Consider the following 20628-nt stretch of genomic DNA (forward strand, 5'->3'; position numbering starts at 1 on the left):
GCGGAGAGAGGGGGTCATCCAGTTCCAGTTTGTATCATTTTGGCCTTTCGCGCCCACTTCTTTTCCTTCCCTTTTGCCTTTTAGCAATTGTGCTCCTTGATTGCTTCTGCCTGAGAGGATGGGCAGAGGACATCAAGGGAAGGAAGTTCAAGTGCTTTCCACTTCGACTTGTGACAGCCCATCCTGGAGGTTGACTCACAAGAGCCATGCAAAGCTGGCAATGTTACACCTCCATCTCCCCACCATTTTAGAAATGAAACTGAGGTTCAGAGAGGGTAAGTGACTTCCCCAGAGTCACACTGCTTCCAGGGGCTGCAGAGCTGGGATTTGAACCCAGAGCTCTTCACCCAAAAAGTGGAAGCTCTTTTCTCTACAACACACCTTTAAGTGAGATACATTCTCTTCCCATCTTTTTGGCAGTTGTGGTTTAAAGTGTGTGTGTGTGTGTGTGTGTGTGTGAAGAATGTACAGAAGTTGAACTGTTAAAGTGATTGATCTACCTTTGATAAAAATTTTCCATGTTATCCGTCATTATTATGTTCTACTGATAATTGGCTCTGTTGAAACATGGACTGCACCCAATTTATAAACCACCACTAAGTTTTTTGAAGCACTTTTCCTCTTATCAAAGTCTGATCATTGTAGGGGTATATTCTAAATTTAGGTTTATACTCCAGAGCCCAACTTTCCTTTGCTACTGATTTTACTTTAATAATTAAGGCACCTGTTAACCACTTAATAACAGTTTGTTGTTGGAGAGTGGCAAGTGGAAATCTTAAATTTGTGTTTCTTTTGATGTGTTTTAGTCATTTCTGTTGATCTTTAGCTTTGCTAATATCTTCCTATTTCAAATGGTACAAATTCTGTTTCTCCCAGTACCCAAAACATATCACCCCAAACTACTCATGGGTCACTGTTGCTACAAGCGTCAGCACATTGAGGCAGTTGAGTTGCTTAGCTAACTTTAAGTGCATGAAAGACTTGAGAGATTCCCCTTCAGAGGACAGGCTCCTTCTCCCACCTGTTACCAATTCAATAAAGTTTAGAGGAAACAGGACTCAATAACAAAACATTATCTTAAAAAAAAAAAGTAGTTAGCAGAGTCGTTCTCATTGGATTAGCTGAGGCACACACTGATTCCCCAAACTCACTTGAACTGGACCTAGAGATGCGGGAAAGGAAATTTCGGGGTAAAGGACCATAGAGGTTTACTGCAAGTTCTGGAATGTGAGCTTATGTTCTGAATGTCATTCTCTGTAAATACAAATTTTATTTAAATCAGCAATTATCTAAAATGCCCTTTTTGTAATGAACTGTGCTCTGGGTTTAACATGGCCCTTGAGAAGTTGTGGACAAGTGTTGCTGTCTACATGTGTTTGTCTATATATTACTTACAGTGAAGGTTGTTTATGGTGATCTGGGTTAGCTCTGCCTACCCAGATTGACTGCCTACTTCATGCTGAGCTCTGAGCGCTGCGGTACTTTGTGATCTAGAGATTCTAGAAGAGACCAACCCTCAAAGAGATGGCTTTCATACAGGTTGATAAGGGCACAGCGTGCAAAGCAGGTGTGACCAGGTACAGTGGGGGCAGAAAGGAGAAAGAGGTGAACTCCTTGGGAGCGAGTCCATGTTTGCCAAGGGGATGTTGAGTAGAAACCTGACTTGTCCTCACTTTATCTCTGGTCTCTAACACAAAGCCTGGCATAGCCCTTGAAGGAAAGGACATGGGAAACTTGCATACTTGAACACAGGACTTTAAAGCCGTCTACGCTTTAGATCCTTGTAAGGATATTGAGGGTACAATGGAATCATTCAAGTGGGAGTTTTTCTGAAAGGTATACCTGTAGGTTTTCCACCTGCCTTTTTTTTTCCCCCATTGGAATAAAATGTAAGAAAGAGGAGTAAATAGAATTAAATAACACTGATAAAGAAATTAGAGAAGAAATTGCAGAAAATTAGCTAGGTTTTATGACAGAGCTTATGTCTTAGGAATGTAATCTTCCTTTGTTACCTTTACTTTTTTACCATGGTGTTTGGGTTTGAGATGTTTCTGAGAATTCATCTTTCAGTTATTACAGTGTTTATTCTTGATCCTTGACTTGTTTTTCGTCCTTTGCTGTTTTCTTGTTTGAACATGATGCTAGGTGACTCATAAAATTGACTGTCAAAAAAGGGAAACTGAATGGCCTTGGGTGATATGGTGTAACAGCCCTCTTTGGAGACCCAACTCTTGAGGGATGCGGACTCCTTGTGGGCAAGGATGTGCCCTCATAAATCCTCAATTCTTAGATGATGCCTAGGCAGACCCTCTGGGCCCAGTAGATACTCCATAAAACCCTTTCTAACAAGGGCCAGCCACCCGGAAAGCTGTCTACTTAAGTATTTGGTTCATGACCTTGGTCAGGTTCTTCTAGGAGTGCATTCTGCTGTCAGAAGGAAGTTGTAATTCTAGCCCGCAATAGTCACCTCCATGAAGATGGAGGTACCACAGATCAACTGAGAAGGCCTTGGAAACAAAAAAAAAGGCTGGTTCAATATGCCTCGTTTGCAGGAGTTCATTTTGGGCTTCACTTCAGAGTGGAGCAGTGCCAAGAGACTGCTGTCTTGCAGAAGGTGCATTATGTCAGTTGGGAGGTAGGGGGCTCATCTGCTAGTGCTTGAAAAGATGACCAGATTTCCGGAGACCTCATTGGCTTTCTTTACTAGCATCACATGTAGTTAGCTACTCACACAGCATACATTTTAAAAGCAAGATACTTACTGTGCTATGTTAGTGGAAATAAACAAACATGAGCTTCCCTGGGCATTTACTGTGGTCAACTGGAATTCTGCCCAAGGTTATTATTAGACATTTTCCCGCTGGTCTTGTTCCAAATGCAACATCCATTTCTTGCAGATTGAAAATAGTCAGGCATATTGAACATGGGATCGATGAACTCGTTTCTTCCATTCTTTTAAGTTTATTTTTTCACTATTCCTTCAACCCCCATTTACCTAATGCTAAACTTTTTATGGAAGCAATTAATGTAAATCAAATATAAGAAGATGGAAGGGGTAGGGGGTATAGCTCAGTGATAGAGTGCGTGCTTGGTATGCACGAGGTCCTGAGTTCAATCCCCAGTACCTCCACTAAGAAACTAACAAAAACGAACAAAGCCTCTTTGCTGTTCTTTGTTTTATTTTGGTATTTGAGTGTATAGAAATGAAAAGGGTGAATGGGTCCTCATTCAGGCAGTGAGGGGGATTTAAAGTATTCAGTGATGCTGGGCTTTAGAAGGTAACTGACAGAAAACTTAGTCCCTGGCCAACATTATCCACAGTTAGCCAGCTGGTTAGCATGTACAGCATGCACAGCAATGCACCAGGTGCTGTGGAGAGAAATAAAAGAAGGAATTCAAAGCCCCTGCCCTTGAAGATCATTTTCATTTAGCAGGAGGCAGTAGTTTGGTTAGTGGAAGCATGCCAGGATGCTGAAATCCCTTAAGAGAGCTGTTTTGCAAGTTTGACTTTAATATATTATACTTTCTACCACTTTTAAGCTATATTTTATCCATTGAGCACAAGTACCTCCCAGCAGGGAGAACTCCATTATCCTGATCCCCAAGTTAAGACAAGTCCCTGCATTTGAAGAAAAGATGCAACTTATCCCAAAACATTTTTGGACATGGAAAGGATCAGTTTTTGAGGGGATCTTAAGCCCCTACTGTGAGTGGCACACTCCAGCCTCTAGAGTAGCACTGTCCAGTGGAAATACAGTGTAATTTAAAATTTTCCAGTAGCCACAGTTTAAGAACTTTTCTTTTTAAGAGTGAAATGAATTTTAACACATTTAAGTTAATCTAATATATCTAAAATATTATCATTTCAAATGTAATGAATATAAAAATGATTAATGAGGTATTTTATATTCTTTTCTTCCTACCAAGTCTGAAATCCAGTGTGTATATTACACTTGCAACACATGTCAGTTCAGATTAGTCAGTTTCAAGTGCTCAGTAACCACATGTGGCTTTAGAGGGAGCTTAGACACCTGCCCAGCCTGAGCTCTGAGAAGCCACAATGATAAATTCATTTCATGTTGCATAGCACACACATGCATATATTTACTCATAACTAAAAAAAAAACCTTCCTTCATATTTTGCACTCATATATTCTATGCTCTCCTATTCTGTTTTAGTTAGGCAGCTGTTGCAGTAATCTACATGCGAATTAGTAAGTTTGAAGTTAGGGATGGGATAGTCGAGAAGGAGAGAACTGAATGGATATAGGAGACATTAAGGAGCTAAATGCCCCAGGATTTGTAACTGAGTCTGAGGGTGCAGCAGTATCAGGAAGACTTGAGTTTTCTGGCTCCAGTGTGTACCTTCACTGAGATGGGGGGACCAGGGAATAGCAGTTTGTGAGAATTAACGTTAGGGATACCATGGAGACTTCTATTTGACGGTGTCAATTTTTTTTTATGTTTGTTTTATGAGGAGGAGGTAATTAGGTTTATTTATTTATTTATATGTGGAGGAGGTACTGGGTATTGAACCCAGGACCTCATGCATGCTAAACATGCACCTTACCACTTGAGCTGTACCCTCCCCCTGAAGATGTCTAGTTCATGTTTGGTTTGGGAACTCAGAAGAGAGTTCTGAGCTGGAGCTGCAGATCTGAGAGACATCAGCATGGAAGAGATGGAAGTGAAATTGAGGCAGTGAAATTGATGGGAGCAAAATTGAGTCAGACAGTTTCTGGACTGATGAAAGAAATGGATGGAAATGGTTAACTAGCAAGAGTGCCTCCAGATAATCCTACTACAGGGTAATTCCAGAACATAACTGACCCTGAGCCATCCTATCAGGTTCTTAGAAGGAGTAAAATATTAAGAGCTGTAATTAAAGCTATTAGAAGGCTCCTTATATCTGCCCGTCTCTACATGAAATCTGGTTAAATTAATCTACTCTATCCCAGAATCTTCCTAGGTTGGAGCCCTGAGGAACACCATTTAAAGGGCCAATAGAGGAAGGATCATGAAAAGCCGACAGATACGTTAAATTTCTGGGAGATCGGGGGTGCCAAGGGCAGTGTCTAAGTTCTGTGGAGGGAACATCCAGTAGAACCCAGGGCAGCAGAGAGATCACATGAGATAATAAGGGAAAGTCTCCTTTGGATTTAGAAAGAAGAGGTCAGTGGTGATGTTTCTGTGAAGTGGTGGGAGCAGAGGCCAGATGGCAGTAGGCCTTTGGGAGGCGGGGAAGTAGGTTTGACTGGGAGGAGAAGCATATAGAATGCTTAAGACCCAAAGGTGGATAAATCAGGCTTTAAGATAGAGGCTAGCTTTTCTCTCTTCCTTCTTTCCTTCCATACTTTGCTCCATCCTTCTTTCCTTCCATCCATCCAAAATAAGGCTTCTGGTTGGCTCATTCTTTTAAGATGGTAGCAAATTGCACCTCAATACAAATGAGAAAGAGCCAGTGGGAGGAGGTGAAAGTGATGGGGAAATTGATGAAGGGAACGACTCTTAGACCGGAGAGGTTGGTCTCCAGTGCACAAGTGCAAGAATTGGCTTCAGGTGGGTAAAGAGACCCCTCTTCCACTGTGGAGGTGAGGAAGCTGCTCAGAATGTTGTGGATTAAGAGTAAGTTATAAGGGGAAGGCTATGGAAAGTTGAAAGCCCCCCAGGGTATTTCCTCTCCGCAGGCCTCTAGGCGGGGGTGGGGGTGGTAGGGGCAGGTGGAAAGACTGAGTGATTCCTGATGAGATGTGGTATTGATGAGAGGAAATGGATCTGTTCCCTTAAGCCTCTGGGGCTCCACGCCAACCCCACAAATCAAGGCAGATCTAGACCTGTAGCTCCAGGGGAAACTGGACTGGTGCACAGTGAAAGGGCTGGGGGCTGGCAAGACATGTATGCTGCAGCTTAGTCTCTGCTTGCAGGAGCCCACAATCTCAGTCCCACATCAGTTTGTTTTGCCATTCAATTAATTATTGCGTCGTCTTAAGCAAACCACTTCTCCTCTGTGGACCTCAGTTCTATCACCCACTATGAGTTTGATGGATGACTTATGGATGATCTTTTCTGGTTCCAAGACTGTGATTCTAGCTTCCATAGCCGTGGAACATGGTTCACCAGTGTGCTCTCTTTGATCTGATGCTCCTATCAAAAATCAGGGCTGCCTTATTCTTCACCTCCTTTTGGTTTTCTCCATTTAGAGTAAAAATAGGTTGAATGATCTTATGGTAAGACACATTGGCTAAACATGCATAACAAACATTCAGAAAATACTTTGAAACTTTATATTAATGTCGTACAAACCACTTTTGTTGACTTCAGCTTTATTCTTCAGATGCTTCTTCAGAAATGCTGAATATATTTGAAATCATATGTTGAATGTTCTAATCATTGTTAAAAGAAACCTGTGTTGAATCTCTTTTCAATGTGAACAGTAGCCTCCTAATTGATCTATTTCATAATGCTGAAGTTCAAAATACTGACTTTTCTTGGAGGCATAGCAGTATGGCGTTGAACTCCAGGGCCCTTTCTCTAAAACGCTGCTGCCCATCTAAGAATGCTATTGGGGGTTCAAGTCCAACAGTGGGTCAGACCATAGTCCTGCAACTCTTGCATCTTTCACTGGTGCCTACGTGAAGCTTCCCAGTGCCCCTTAGTGAACTAAATGCAGAAAGATTTATTCCATCTGATCACTGGAAGCAGGCTGAAAAGGAGAAAGCAAGGAAGAGAGGAACAAACTAAGTCATTGCAAGCTAGGCCTATTTTCTTCCAATAATCTCCCAGGTAACAGCCTCTGCCTTGCTAGGATCTGATTACCCGTTGCTGGCCTCAGACCATAGCATTATTGTTTTAACATTCCTACCTTCCTCTTTATCCCAGCATGAATCAGGTTGTATGGGAGGCTGGGGAAGCTGACCCTGTTTGGGGATAAAGAGACAGTTTAGCACTCAACAATCCTGAAGGCACACTTGATAACACAGTTATTAGAAAATCAAGCAGCAAGCCCTTGTAGTGTGCGACTGTGTAATAATGTGCTGGCCCACACGGGGCCAGCCCATTGAGCGGGATTCATTTTCATATAATCTCCCTCCCGCCCAAGTCTTTGACTTGGCATTTTTTGTTTTCCACTCAGTAATTCATGCACACTGAACCTCATGTCAGTGTAAAAGGATGCTGAGGGCTATTTAAACTGGCATTTAAGAAAAATAACAATAATAATAGGCTAATGGAAACATCATGAATGAGGTGGACAGCCCATTGCCAGCCAAATGTTGTTGAAAGCCCGTTCCTGGTGCTCACAAGCTTCAGTGCTGCATCTCTAGTGGGCCTGAGATCGACTGTGGGTCCAGTCACATAATAATAAATTCCATTGTACCTCCAAATTGTTTAGTTATAAGGTCATTGTTCTATACTGGCTTCAAGGCTAGAGGTCTCACTTATTTTTTCCCATGGGCAAAGGGGGAATTGAACAACTATTGACGAAGCACACTGTGTTCGGCGCTGTGCCAGATGCTTTATATGGGTTATGTCATTTAACCAGGTTGCAGACCTGTGAAATGAAAAGTACTATTCCCCATGCTAGAAATAAACACAGCATTAAGTAATTCCTCAAACTAACGGATAAAGCTGGGATTTCAAATTAGGTTTATCTGACTTCTCACCCCCCCCCCCCCCGTTTCTACTACACACAATTCTCCCACGTAAGTGAGCAGAGAATCACCTGCTCAAGCTCCCAGGTGAGTCAGAAACAAGATGTGTTGGGATGCACTTTGAGAAGGGCTGTATTTAGCTGTCCCCATGTCACATTTTCTGCTTTTAGGACCAGGAATGGAAACGATCAGATGTCTAGGCTCTTGGTAGTAAATTAAGAAATTCCAAGTAAATATATTTGACCCAGCACTTCTACTCTGAGGAAATTTGTACATCCAGTCACCAAAGACTAGTATTAGGATGTTCTTAGCAGCATTATTCATAGTAACCCCAAAGTGGAAACCACCCAAATGCCCAGCAGAGGCAGAATAAGTAAATTGTAGTATACTCACACAATGTAATAATACACAGCAATGAGAATGAAGAATCTACAACCACCTGCAAAAATAGGAATGAATTGCACGAATGTAATATTGAGTGAAAGAAGCCAGACACAAAATAATATACACTCATGATACCATTTCTATTAAGCATTTTAAAAGTAGGCAAACTAATCTATGATGTTAGAAGTCGGGACAGTGGAAGAAGCACAGGATGTATGCTAGCCTTGGTTGGTTACTTGATGGGGATGTTTTGTGTTTTCAGCTTGTGAAAGTTCACTGTCGCACACTTAGGAGATACGCACGCTTCTGTATGTATATTATTCTTTAATACTAAGTTTAGAGGTTTTCTGACCACTGTAATAGAAAGTACACTCTGAAACATATTTCTCATTTCCAAATAGTTCTGGTGGTCTCTTGGTTACAATCTAAGGAATGGTATCAGATCCTATCTACAATTACAGCTCTTGGCTGCTAAAAGAGCTTCAAATGTGCTTAGTCCTTCCAGGAGTCAGTATACGCAGCCCCAAGGAGAATGTAGACAAACCCTTGAACTAAACTGGCCTTGTTTCTAGGACCATTCCAGCCCTAGTCAGGTAATCTTGTGAATTAAAATCCGTGGGGCCCAGGCTATATGCATTTTCTAACAGTGGTCTACCTTCACAGTTTCTAAACTCAGAAGGAAGTGTATGGAATTGGTTAGTAGCAAGGGTGCCTCAGGATAATTCTGCAAATTGTAGAAAATAACTGACCCTAAGCCAGCCTGCCAGGTTTTTTTTTTTTTCCTACCAGGTTTTTAAAGGGAAGAAAACTGAAGAGTTGTAATTAAAGCAATTAGAATCCTCCCTGTATCTGCCTATCTCTATATGAGATCTGGTTTAATTAATCTACTGTACTGTACAGTCTTCCAGGATGTTACCTCGAGAAAAAACATTTAGAAAGTCAATAGAAGACAGGTCATGAAAAGAAGACAGAGAGGTATTTTTCAAATAGATGAGAGATCTGGGTGCAACAGCAAAGCAGTTACCTCATTGGGAGGCACACTTACACAGTTTTTCTGTGTGTGTGTATATATATATATTTTTTTTTCTTATTAAAGAAGTCATCCACTTTGCAGAATCAATCTTCCTGGGAACATCTTTGGAAAATCTTTCTTCATTGGAACATCTTTAGTGGCTTAGGGAAAAAAAGGGTTTATTATTGAAACAGAATTTAGTAAATACCTCAAGCTAAGACATGTTAGAAATATCTGTACCTCCATCCAACTGTATAGCAAACCTCCCACACTGCATAATTTGTTCTAATGCTTGTTTCTTCCAGTCTTCAGCAATGTTTTCTATATGTCTTCCAAATATATTTGCTGACAAAGGGATGCATTTTACTTTGGCATCAATCTTTTCCTACACATTAGAGCAGCCAGTTTTACTGTGGCACGAAGAGCAGGTGCTTCTGCAATGGTATGAGACTTTTGGGTTTTCTCTGAATTGTAGCAACTCGAAAAAGGCTTCTAAACATTTATCGTTACTTGGAGTGGCATTTTGTGAAGGGCGGGATTGAGTATCACGTGTCTTGAAACACTGCTGAAAAAAATCCTAGAGGTTTCTCTTCTTGTTCTGGGTGCTTCATTTTTAAGTATCGTGGGAATTATAATAGCTTCACACCATCATTACCTAATATCTCAAGGTACAATATATGCTCCAGGTGACGTTTAATGCTGCTAGCACATATTTCAAATGGTCTTCTTGTGATCATTTTCTTTTTTAAAAATTTATGTATATTTTTCTTATTGAAGTATAGTCAGTTGACAATTTTGTGTCAGTTTCTGGTGTACAGCACAATGCTTCAGCCATATAGGAACATACATATATTCACTGTGATCATTTTCGATTCAGCTGTCTTTTTGTCAACTCTGATTAGGTCGTTATTGTTCACACTTGATAATGCTTCGGATGCAGAACTTATACAAAGGGTCGAAGGAAGGGTCTGCTCTGCCACTTTCTTGTTGTTTGCTGTGCTTCTATTATTTTTGCTTTCCTATTTCACTGCCGGAAATGTTTTAAGCCGCCGGCTGATTTTGTGAGCCTTTCTTGAGTTAAAACTAGGTATCATCCACAAATGTACGGATATGGGCCCAGGTGAACTGTATTATATTTCAGTAAGCTGAAAGTCAATGAAAACGTCGGGGGGCCCAGGCCACCCTTCTCTGTTGGAACAACTTGCATTCTTCCTTTGAATAACCTTGTAGACTTTATGTTGGCAAAGTTGGGGCGCCAGTCTGTTTTCAAATTAGAATTGGGGATTAGCCATCTTTCCTTTCTTGTTTTTTAACATGAAAAGATAAATCTAGGGACAAGTGTTCCTCTCTCATGGATTGTTTTGCCCATCTGACATTAGAAAACCCTGGGCTCCATATTTTAAATCTTGCCTTTGGATCCATCCATGAGATGGGGAGCTGCATTCTCAGACTGCATATTTGGGCTCTTGTAGAAAGGCTTCTCTGAACTGCTCTTTGGTTCTGGGGCTCCGCCTTGCAGGGAGGGTGTTACAGAGACAAACATCAAAAACAGGATTGTCTTTATCAAGGGACTATCATTGAGTATGTTGGTGTCGCTGTGGCAATGCCCAGCATGCCCATTATAAAGGCACCATGGGAGGAATTTATAAAAACTTGACATCAGGAAATTCTGTGCTTCTCCTCAACTTTTTTTTTTTTTTTTTTGCTTTAAGACAATATTAACTTTGTCTTCCTCTTTGCTTTGACTCATGGGATCTTAAAGCCATTTTTGTGGCCTGCCCCTCTGAAATGTAGAAGACTGATAGACATTCTTGTGTGCTCATTTCGCCCCTGGCTCTTTTCAAAACCCCTATTTCCACCTTAACCCTACATCTTGCAACTATTATTTTAAACTTTCAATTTCTTAAAAAGTCACTTCAAGTCCTTTAGGGAAGGAGGTGGGTATAAATAAGATATAAGATTATTATTGACATTCACGATAAATTCCTTAAGCTCAATTGCCTAAGAAAAAGATGATTTCGGGTGTGGAACTTTTATCTCTAGGTTAAACTGATTATTTTCTGTTGTTAATAGCATATATGCATTTATTGATTCTAAGACGTCATTAATTGTAAGACTCACCTCCGTTTCAAAGGTGTTAGAATGTTATAAAATGGCCAACGCGGATTTTAAGACATTTATTGTAAGACCCCTCCTAATCTCAGACATGTTAAAATGTGGAAGGGAAATGGACAGTTTAGAATCAATGTAATGTGGTATTATTTATAGTACTAAGCGTCTTCCAGCTATTGGAAATCCACTGCTGTGGGGTTTGGAAGGTGGCCACATGGGGAGAGTTACAGCTTATGGGTGGTCAGTGTTTTAAGGATGCCCATCTCCCTGGGGCATAATAAAAATTCTAATCCCTGATTGCTGGAAGTGCAGTAATTACTAGCCTGACCTAGATGTGGGTATTCACACATTGGCTTAAAAAATAAAACTCTAGTGAGGGGACTCTAGATAAAGTTGGAAAACATGTTTTTTAAAAGATACTTAACATACTTTTTAAATTGTACTATTGTTTTGCTTATAAGTAACTTCAAAATACTTAATAGAAAAATGAGCCAAGGACAGATTATTCTCAGAAGAAAATACAAATGGCTAATAGACATTTGAAAAATGTTCACTCTTCTTAAATTTTATTTTTATTATTTTTATTTTTTTATTGAGGTATAGTCAGTTTACAATGCTGTGTCAATTTCTGCTGTACAGCACAATGCTTCAGTCATACATGAATATACATATATTCATACTGTTTCTTGTAATCAAAATTCTGTAAATTGAAATAGTGTGATGCCATTTTTGGTCTATAAAATTGATGAAGATAATACTCAGTGCCAGTGAGATGGCAGCAAGATAGGTGCCTTTATACATGTAACATGAGTGTAAATGATACAGCTTTTATAGAAGGTAATTTACCAATATATGTTAAAATGTTCTTCAAATATTCATCTTTAAAATGTTCATATCCCTGATCTAAGTAATTCAACTCCTAGGTGTCTATTCTAAGGAGACAATCAGAGGTTCACACTTAACGTTTAGAAAATTATTTATATTAGTAAAATATAAACAACTTAATATTAAAGAACAGAAATATTTAAAGAATTTATGGTTTTTCTATTTAGCATATTGCTTTATAGCTATCAAAATCAGTGAGAGTTCTACCGGAAATAGCCATGGCTTCTTCTCATTTTACTGTGAACCTAAAACTGCTTTAAAAAAAGTCTATTAATAAAAAAAATAGGCTGAAGACTATTTAAATGACATGATAAAATAATCATATTGATTGAAAAAAAGATTCCAAAGTTGTTAATATATATATAAAACATATCAGAAAGCTTGAAAAAGAAATGTAGAAAGTGTTAACAATGATTGTATTTGAATTCTTGATAAGTTTTTCTTTCCTCTCTTTATTTTCCCTGAGTTCCCAATAGTATATATGATAAGAAAAAGTTGAGAAACGTGGATAAGTGTATTTATTTTCTTAAGTGAGTTTAATCTTTATCAATAATCATTCTCTCTAATTCTTTCATCAATAATCATTCTCTAGTGACTTTAAATTCCCCCATTCAACAAATATTCATTGAGGACCTTGTATATGCCAGGTACTGCCTTAGGACGTATGGATATAGCAATGAAAAGAACAGACTTAGTGGTCTGTTTCTTGGAGCTTCCATGGTAGTGGGGGAAGACTGGCCATAAATATACATTGTCTCCTCGTCTATCTACCAGGACCTCTCTTCAATTTGCACTCACACCCTCAGCTGAATGAATGAATCTAGTCTAGTGGCTTTAAATATCATTTGTATTCTTACGGCTTTTTAATCTGTATCACTAACTTAGTCCTCTGTACCAAACTCCAGTCTTGTACAATGAAGTGCCTACCTGACATCTCCACTTGGAGATCTAATAGGCATGTCAAACCAAATGTGTGAGAACAGAATTCTTTTTTTTAATTTAATGTAATTTTTCTTCCAGTTTTGTTTGAGATATAATCGATATACAGCACTGTATAAGTTGAAGGTATACAGCATGATGATTTGACTTACATGTTATAAAATGATTCCCACAATAAGTTTAGTGAACATCCATCTTAAATAGATACAAAATTAAGGAAATTAATTTTTTATCTTTTAATTTCAATTTTTTGACTAGTATTCCATTAGATGTATATGGATATATATACCACATCTTCTTTATCCATTCATCTATTGTTGGGGCCTTCAGTTGCTTCCATATCTTGGCTGTTGCAAATAGTGCTGCAGTGAACATAGGGGTGCATGTGTCTTCTCTAATGAGTGTTTTCATTTTCTTTGGCTAGATACCCAGGAGCAGAACTGCTGGATCATATGGTAGTTCTATTTTTAATTTTTTGAGGAACCTCCATACTGTTTTTCACAGTGGCTGCACCAATTTACATCCCCACCAACAGTGTACAAGGGTTCCCTTTTCTCCACATCCTTGCCAACATTTGTTATTTCTTGTCTTTTTGATGATAGCCATTCTGACAGGTGTGAGGTGATATCTCATTGTGGTTTTGTTTTGCATTTCCTTGATAATTAGTGAGGTTGAGCATCTTTTCATGTGCCTGTTGGCCATTTGTATGCCTTCTTTGGAAAAATATCTGTTAGGATCCTTTGCCCATTTTTAAAATGGGTTGTTTGGGGATTTTTTTGCTGTTGAATTGTGTAAGTTCCTTGTGTATTTTGTATATTAACTCCTCATTGGATATATCATTTGCAAATATCTTCTCCCATTCAGTAAGTGACCTTTTCATTTTGTTGATAGTTTCCTTCATTGTGCAAAAGCTTTTTAGTTTGATGTAGTCTCATTTGTTTATTTTTGCTTTGATTTCCCTTGCCTGAGAAGACATAGCCGAAAAAAATATTACTAAGAGCAATGTCAAAGAGCTTACTGCCTCTGTTTTCTACCAGTTTTATGGTTTCAGGTCTTATATATAAGTTGTTAATCCATTTTGAATTTATTTTTGTGTATGGTGTGAGAGTGGTCCAGTTTGATTCTTTTACATGTAGCTGTCTAGTTTTCCCAACACTGTTGAAGAGGCTGTTTTTTCCCCATTTGATATTCTTACCTTCTTTGTTGTAGATTAATTGCCCATATAAGTGTGGGTATGAGAATGGAATTTTTTTTTGCAGTAAAGCTTTTTAATTTACCAATAAACCAAACACTTATTTAATAAAATATCTTAACATTCAAATTTGGTGTTCTATAGAAAATACAATCTGCTTGTGGGAGAATAGAATTTTTTTTTCTAGAGCAGTTTTATTTTATTTTAACATTTTTTATTGATTTATAATTATTTTACACTGTTGTGTCAAATTCCAGTGTAGAGCACAAGTTTTCAGTTATACATGAACATACATATATTCATTGTCACATTTTTTTCTCTGTGAGCTACCATAGATCTTGTATATATTTCCCTGTGCTATACTATACAGTATGAGAATGGAATTCTTAATCTCCCCATCCTATTCCTTCCACCCTCAAACCTCTGCTTCTAATGTCCTCCCCATCCTAGGGAATGGCAATGCCATCTTTCCAGTTCTTCAGGCCAGTAACTTGGGCGTTATCTCGACTCCTTTCATTCTTTCACACTCTACACCCAATCAAATCAAAATTTTATTTATCAAAATCTCTCCAGAATCTGACCACTTCCACTGCCATCACCCTGGCCCCAGCTTCCATCTACTCTGGCTTGGTTATGACACCAGATGCCTCAGGGGTTTTCTTGCTTCTACCTTTGACTTCTTAGAGTTTCTGCTCAATATAGCAGCCAGGCGGTCCTGTTAAAACTAATTAGATCATATCACTCCCTGTTCAAAACTTTCGAATGGCTCTTATCTTCTCAGAGTGAAAGCCAGTCTTTATAGCATCCTAAAACCCCCACACCACTGGGTGCTTCCCATCGCCTTCCTTCTGCCTCACTTCTCTGGCTATATTTCCTACTACTTTTCTTTCTTGCTCACTTCCTCCAGGCATACTGACCTTCTTGTTATTCCTGGAAGAAGCTGGGCATGCTCCTGCCTCAGGGCCTTTGCACTTGGGGTTTTCTCTGCCTGGAGTGTTCTTTCTCCCCATAGCTCAATTGATCCTTTATATATTTACACATATATCAGCTGGCTTAACTATCCTATTTAAAAATATACTGGTAACTCCCTTTCCCTCTTTGTTGCCTAGTTTTTTCTATAGCACTTATCACCTTTTAACGTACTACACATTTTACTATCTTTTTTGTTGCTTATTATTTTTAAGCATCACAAGGGCAGGATTTTTTTTATCTGTTTTGTTCCCCAAAGTATCCTCAGAACCTAAAACAGTGCCTGGCATACAGCAAGCACTCACGTAGTATTTGTTGAAAAAAATGAATGGTGGGTGAATACTATGACGGCAATTTAAATTGTTTTTTAAAGGTCAAATGAGTTTTAAACGTTTCACTTACTGGAAATAATGTCATCTAACAGTGAGTTTAGAGATAATGCCTTTTTTTTTTTCAGTACTCTTTTCCTATTACATGCCTTTCCCCTCTCACATTCAGGACCTTTGCTCCTTGATTAAATTTCCTGCATCTCTGAATTCACAGGGGAGGAAATGTATCTTTAAATTTATTTTTAAATTAAATACATTCCACGAATGTGTTCTCATTGTAAAAATAAAACAAAATAACAGATATCTATGGCGAAACAATGAAAACATCCTTTCATCTCTTCTCCTAATGCTATCTTCTTCCTCAAAGTTAACCCCCATTAACAGTATGGTTTTTTCTAGGGCAGTGCTGTCCAATAGAACTTTCTGTGCTGATTAGAATGTTCTATATCTGTGATAAGACAGTAGCCACTGTAACATGTGGTTTTTGAGCACTTGAAATGCGGCTAGTGTGACTGAGAAACTGAGTTATGTTATTTAAATTTAACTTATCATAATTTGAATTTAAATTGCCATGTATGGCTAACAGCTACCATATTGGACAGTGCAATTCTAAACTGTTTTGACACAATTACCTATTTCTTTCTTTTATATACATATATATATGTACACACACATATATATATATAAATGTGTGTGTTTTTATTGATGTATAGTCAGTTTACAATGTTGTGTCAATTTCTGGTGTACAGCACAATACTTCAGTCATATAGGAACATACATATATTCTTTTTCACTTTAGATTACTGTAAGATATTGAATATAGTTCCCTGTGCTATACAGTATGAACTTGTTTATCAATTTTATATACAGTAGTTAGTATCTGCAAATCTCGAACTCCCAGTTTATCCCTTCACCACCTTCCCCCCAGTAACCATAAATTTGTTTTCTATGTCTGTGAGTCTGTTTCTGTTTTGTAAATAAGTTCGTTTTGACTTTTTTTTTTCAGATTCCACATATGAGTGATATCATATGGTATTTTTCTTTCTTTTTCTGGCTTGCTTCACTTAGATGAGATTGGGCACGTTCAGGATGGTATGGCCGTAGACCTGGCTTACTTCACTTAGAATGACAATCTCCAGGTCCATCCATGTTGCTGCAAATGGCATTATTTTATTCTTTTTTATGGCTGAGTAGTATTCCATTGTATAAATATACCACAACTTCTTTATCAGGTCATCTGTTGATGGACATTTAGGTTGTTTCCTTGTCTTGGCTGTTGTAAATAGTGCTGCTATGAATATTGGGGTGCATGTATCTTTTCAAATTAAGGTTCCCTCTGAATATATGCCCAGGAGTAGGATTGCTGGATCATATGCTAAGTCTATTTTTAGTCTTTTGAGGAATCTCCATATGTTTTCCATACTGGCTGCACCAAACTACATTCCCACCAACAGTGTAGGAGGGTTTCCCTTTTCTCCACAGCCTCTCCAGTATTTATTGTTTGTGGACTTTTGAATGATGCCCATTCTGACTGGTGTGAGGTTATACCTTATTGTAGTTTTGATTTGCATTTCTCTGATAATTAGTGATATTGATAATTTTTTGTGTCTATTGGCCGTTTGTCTTCATTGGAGAACTGCTTGTTTAGGTCTTCTGCCCATTTTTGGACTGGGTTGTTTTTTTCTTAAGTTGCACAAACTGTTTATATACTCTGGAAATGAAGCCCTTGTCAGTCTCATCTTTTGCAAATATATTCTCCCATTTCTTAGGCTGTCTTTTTGTTTTGCTTATGGTTTCCTTTGTTGTACAAAAACTTACAAGTTTAGGTCCCATTTTTTAATTTTTGGTTTAATTTCTATTGCCTGGGTAGACTGCCCTAGGAGAACATTGCTGATATTTATGTTAGATAATGTTTTGCCTGTGTTTTCTTCTAAGAGGTTTATAGTGTCTTGTCTTATGTTTAAGTCTTTAAGCCCTTTTGAGTTTATTTTTCTGTATGGTGTGAGGGAGTATTCCAACTTCATTGATTTACATGCTGCTGTCCAGTTTTCTCAACACTATTTGCTGAAGAGACTGTCTTTACTCCATTGTATGTTCTTGCCTCCTTTGTCGAAGATTAATTGACCAAATGTTTGTGGGTGCATTTCTGGGCTCTCTATTCTGTTCCATTGATCCATATGTCTGTTTTTGTGCCAACACCATGCTGTTTTGATTACTGTAGCTCTAGTATAGTCTGAAGTCTGGGAGAGTTATTCCTCCAGCTTCATTCTTTTTCTTCAGTAATGCTTTGGCAATTCTGGGTCTTTTGTGATTCCATATAAATTTTAGTATTATTTGTTCTAATTATGTGAAAAATGTCCTGGGTAATTTGATAGGGATCACATTAAATCTGTAGATGACTTTGGGCAGTATGGCCATTTTAACGATATTGATTCTTCCAATCCAAGAGCATGAGATATCTTTCCATTTCTTTAAGTCATCTTTAATTTCCTTAGTCAGTGTTTTGTAGTTCTCCACATATAAGTATTTCACTTCCTTGGTCAGATTTCTTTCTTTCTTTCTTTCTTTTTTTTTTTTTTTTTAACATTTTTATTGAGTTATAGTCATTTTACAGTGTTGTGTCAAATTCCAGTGTAGAGCACAATTTTTCAGTTATACATGAACATACATATATTCATTGTCACTTTTTTTTGCTGTGCAGATTTATTTCTAAGTATTTTATTTTTTGGTTCCTCTCTCTCTAACCATAAATGATATCTTACTACATAACATGTATACATAGTATACATACTGTTTTGTGACTTGCTTTTTGCATTCACCAAAATGTCTTAGAAATCATTCCCTGTCTGTGCAGATGTATCTGTCTTACTTTTTTTATTGGTGCCTATCATGTCATAATATGTGTGCACCATACTTGGCTAAGTGAAAAGTGGATATTTCTTGGTGCTGAGCTGTGGACTGGGCCTCGTCGTCTTCTGCTCCACTGGCACCTGATCTGAGATTCCACATCATCAGTAACACAGTCCAGGGGTCCAGTGAGTCACATGTGTTGGGCCTACGGTCAGTGCTAAGATCTACTTTTTCTTTGCTGTCTATTTTCAAAAGGCAAAAACATTCTGATCCCACCTAAAATCAGGCCTTAAAAATACGTTTAGTGACAGGTAAATACAACCTAACAGCATGAGACAGAGGGATGAGTTTGGTGCCATCTTTCTGCATTTCTGAATTTGCAGTTCTAAAGCTGCACAGTCCTGAAGCAAAAAGCCTACATTGGTGAAGTCGATTCATTCTGAAGTCCTACTCTTGCCTCTTGCATGTCCTGATGAAAATGTTCTGTCGTTACAAAAGTCTTTCCAACTGGAAGACATTCTTGAGATGGTTATGTATTTATTAACTATGTGAAATTCACTTTTCAAGTGGTTTCTGTGCTCCTAACATGTCTCACCAACACTTGCTAGGTAAATTTATTGAGTCTGCCATCGTACTATTAGGTATACTGTATCAGTCAGAGCCTTGTCGAGATAAAGACAGCTTCCTTGAAAGGGGAAACTTGAAGAGAGCTTAACAAAGGGATGGTTTACAAAGGCATGGGCAGAGTTTAAGGAAACCTCACGGCATAGTATGGTGCCCGAAGCGTAGAAACATTGGGGGGGGGGTTGCCACCCCAAGGCATGAAGGGGCAAGGGGAGAATATGGTTGGCAGGACGTCGTGGAGCCATGGTTTTCAGTAAAAGGACAGACCAGCATACTGCTTCCCCTCAGGGAGGATGCCGGAGTGATGAATGCCCTGAGCTCACTCTTGTCCTGCTCTCTGCTGCTTTCTGTGCTTCCCTTGGACCCAACTCAACTGGAAGCAGGAGGGCAGCAGGACTCACGGGTTCAGTCCATACAAAAAGCCATCCAGGAAGGAGTAGAGAAGGGTGGGAGAGAGTAGCTTCTGGAGAGGCAGAAGGAAGATAGTAATCACACCTACCGCCTGTCATTTACCCCTCACCGCAGCCTCATGAGGTAGATGATCGGATTATCCTCCTTGCATAGGTGAGGATACTGAAGGTTAGAAAGGTTAAGAATGAGCAATTTTCTGAAGTTCAGTTTTAGAAAATCTAATGGTCAATGATGCATGGAACTAGGATTTGAACTCAGGCTTGTTTGACTGAATAGCCCCACTGCTGTTAAAAACAGCTTAGCTCAAACAAGCAGCCCCGCACTTGGCCATCACCATCAGCAGTCCTGTGCTCAGTTCTGATTGGTTGATTAATTAGCTTGCTGTCTGATTGATCCCATTGTCAGGGGTGCTCATTGCATAAGGAGATGTTCTACTGACCATTTTCCACTCAGGTAATGTGTGTATTGTATATTGTATATAGTGCCTAAAAGCTTTTGGGTTTTGTTGTTGTTTTGTGCTTTTTTAATCAGTTGATTTTTTAAAGTTTTTAAAATTGAAGTATAGTTAACTTACAATGTTGCCTTCATTTCTCATAGCTTTTGTTCTAAGTAAATATTTGACAATGTCCAATTGAACATATTCTGCACGTGAAATGCCCAGTATCTCATCTTCCCCCTGAAAAAGCCCGATGGGAATACGGCTTTGGTGTGGTACTGCCATGCGGTTTACACAACCAGAACTTGCACAAATAGGCAACATGTTCACATTCAATGGCTGGATGTTCTGAAATCTTAAATTAGGTAGAGAGAGGTTTTATTGCTGTCTAGATCCAAGTCTGTGGTCTGGCAAGGCCCTTGCACATGTGAGGTCCAGGGCGCTGGGCCAGGGCTTCTTAACCTTTTAAAATCCTTACTCTATTCTGGTAAACAGGAAACTTTCATGTGTCTTTCTAGCCCCACATTTGGAATATGGCTTCCTAGGTGGGCATTGTCTATCCTCTGATGATCTCTACCAGTCAAAAGGCTTAATTTCCATGACTTGTAAGTTGAAAAGGGTAGAATTTTTCCCCCAAATATAACATTACTGACAATTGAGTATGCCTTTTCAAGCCAACACCTCCTCCCATTCTAAAATGGCTACCCCTTCACCTTTGAAGATTGCTGCTGCAGAGCCAATTCCGTTTTTCCCTTTTTTACTTCCTTCTCCCACCTAATCAACTCTCCAAACAACATCTAGCATCATGTAAAACATATAGCATGTTCTACTAAGCA

General features: G+C 38.8%; 1 protein-coding gene and 1 non-coding gene across 3 annotated transcripts in view; both read left to right on the forward strand.

The window, feature by feature from the left end:
* Positions 1-20628, forward strand: part of PCYT1B (phosphate cytidylyltransferase 1B, choline) — a 143766-nt gene that overhangs the window by 25058 nt on the left and 98080 nt on the right. The gene's annotated exons all lie outside the window — the stretch shown is intronic.
* Positions 3059-3130, forward strand: TRNAT-GGU (transfer RNA threonine (anticodon GGU)). Its single transcript has one exon. It is a non-coding gene; the product is annotated as a tRNA-Thr (tRNA).

The sequence above is a fragment of the Camelus dromedarius genome, chromosome X (genome assembly GCF_036321535.1).
Source record: "Camelus dromedarius isolate mCamDro1 chromosome X, mCamDro1.pat, whole genome shotgun sequence".
Classification (NCBI taxonomy): domain Eukaryota; kingdom Metazoa; phylum Chordata; class Mammalia; order Artiodactyla; family Camelidae; genus Camelus; species Camelus dromedarius.